Raw genomic sequence first — 2780 nt, forward strand, 5'->3', positions numbered from 1 at the left:
ATTTCTATTTTGAATTAATTTCATATAAATAAATGAAGCTATATTTGATGTATGAGGTGGATTGATTCAGTGACTGGGGTAATGGGGGTAGGTGTGTCGGAGACAAAGAGATTGGCACAGGACAGAGCAGGGTTTAGGCTGTTGTACACAGGGTCGCCATAGGCAACTCAATGGCACGTAACAACAACAAATAACAATATTTGATAGGGGGAAAAAAGGTGGATTGGCATAGTGACTGCGACAAAGGTCTTGAGCAGTGATTTGTGAGGATGACACAGTTTCCTTCTGCTGCCCATGGGGTCACAGTGTCAAAGTGGACCTGTTGGCACCTAACAACGGCAACCAAGGATCACCTTTCAGCCAAGGAGTAGACATGCCTATAAAGGGAACAATAACATCAGTGAGGAAGGCACTCTTCAGAAGTCACCCACCCAAGACCAAAAAAGGCAAAGTTTGTATAAAAACAAAGCTTAGCTGACCGGTTGGGGCCGGAAAGGAGGATGGACGTAAATGAGAAACCCAGAGGGGAGGTGGAAGAACACTGTTACCTTGAGGGGCTGCAACTAAGATCACAAGAAAAAAAATGTACATAAATTGTTAGATGGGAGATTACTTTGCTCTGTAAAATTTCACTCAAATGATAGTAAACTGTTCAATACACTTAGGGAAGGGTATCCGTGTATACAAGTGGTATTTACCATTAGAACGTGTGTATATGTGTATATTTGTACACGCACACACCGTATATATGTTCTCGCCAGAATAAGAAAGAAAGAGTTGTGTTCTGGAAGATCAAAGTAGTTTAGAAGGATGATAAGAAGAAGCGGCAAAAGCGAGGGGGGAGGTACGAACGTGGAGGAGAGCCAGGGGAGAAACAGACGGCTGAGAGAGCCGAGAGAGGCAGCTTCACTGGAGGGTATCAAACACAAGGCAGGGCCGAGGTTCTGTGCTGTGTGCCTTACAAGCACCACTGCTAGATTGCAGCAGCCCTGTGAGGGCTCCCAGTTCGCAGATGATGCAACTGATCGGAATTTCCCATGACCCTCTGACTTGGAGGATGAAAGAGCATCTTTTGCTTCTTCTATTTTTTCCTTCCAGACTCCTGAGAGCCTGCTTAAAGTTCCAAGTGGAGCCTTTGCTATGAAGGAGTCCCTGAGTGGTACAAACAATCAGTACATTCAGCTGCTAGCCAGAAGGTTGGAGGTTCAAGTCCACCAAGAGGCAGCTTGGAAGAAAGACCTGATGATATGTGAAAACCCTATACGTCCCAACTTTGCTCTGACACACATGGGCGCCATGAGTCTGGATTGACACCTTGGCAACTGGTTTTATTTTGAGTTTATATCCTCCCCCCCCCCAGCCTTCAGAGCAGGATCAGGCTGTGATGACTCCTTTGCACATGTCCTCTAGCTGATGGTAATTGTACCACTCCACAGACTGTGAGATAAATCTAAATGTCTGAGATGCCAAGCTTTCAGGGGAAAGCGTACACTAGGACTGACAAAATACAATCATTAACCTTTTCCACACCTGTGAAGTGGGCGGTGGGGAGCTCCGGTGGCGCAGTGGTTAAGCGCTCGGTTGCTAATTGAAAGGTCGACATATGAATCGAGCAGCTGCTCTGTGGGAGAAAGATGAGACAGTCTGTTCCAGAAAAGATCACAGCCGTGAAGTCGAATGAGGCAGCTCTGCTCTGTGCCGTTTGTTGTGGGGAAGGGCTGTGCAGTGGGTGTCTGCGTACAATGGCCCGGGGGCCATGGGGAGAAGCCCTGCTTGATGTGTGTGTACAACCGTGCGAAACCCTCTTACTGTTGCCGTCTACAGTCTTTGCTGCACGTTAGCCATTGTTACAAGCACCGTGGCCATCCGTCCTACTGAGAGTGGTCTCTTTTACTGACATAATTTTTTTTTAAAATTTTATTTTCTGGTTTAATATTCAGTTCACACAATCGAGCATACAAGTGACTTTTGGGTTTTTACATGTCAAACGCGATAATGGTTCTCCGTGGTGGACAGTGGTTGGTGGAGCTTCCTGATTAAAACAAGCTTGGAAGCAGGAGTGGCATCCACTTCAGAAATGGCTTGCCTCCGGGAACTCTATGAACCTGGAGAAATGACCAAGTTTATATAAGGGTTCAGGTCTTTTGTTCATAGGGTCACTATTACAACAACAACAACAGCCTAATATCTTTAGTTTTATTTTATGAAATATCTACAAAATGGTGTTATTTTTCTGAAATAGGGCCTTTGGTAAGTTGTCGGGGTTTTTTCTTCTAATACTAGTTTACTAACAAAATTCAAATACATTGTTCGAGAGAACAGATTCTTTCCATTTCCCTCACCCTCCACCCATCAAATTGTACAACTCCATAATTAATCCCTCCTCCCTCTGCACATCCTTATCCCTCTGCTTCCACCCTCCCCCTTCCCTGGATCCTTATACTCATTCTACAACAATGGTTTTTTACAATATTTGTCCTTGTGGGACTGAGTTAGTTCACTCAGCATCATTTGCAAAATCATTGCTCCTGCATGCTGCATAGAATACCACTGTGTGAATGTACTATAATCTCTCAATCCATTAATAATATTTTTAAAATTTTATTTTATTAATTTTAATGAACATTTCCTGAGATTTTGGATTTCCATTCATTCATTGTTGCACTTTTCTCCCTGCCCAGCCCTCTTCCCCCTCCGTCCCCCTCCGCCGTTCACTCCTCTCTTTGAAAAGCAAAAGAAAAATTCCTTCTTTGGTATACAATCCCCCCGCACCCCTCCCA

This window comes from Elephantulus edwardii, unplaced genomic scaffold (genome assembly GCF_000299155.1).
Source record: "Elephantulus edwardii isolate Elephantulus edwardi_28Jun2011 unplaced genomic scaffold, EleEdw1.0 scaffold00048, whole genome shotgun sequence".
Classification (NCBI taxonomy): domain Eukaryota; kingdom Metazoa; phylum Chordata; class Mammalia; order Macroscelidea; family Macroscelididae; genus Elephantulus; species Elephantulus edwardii.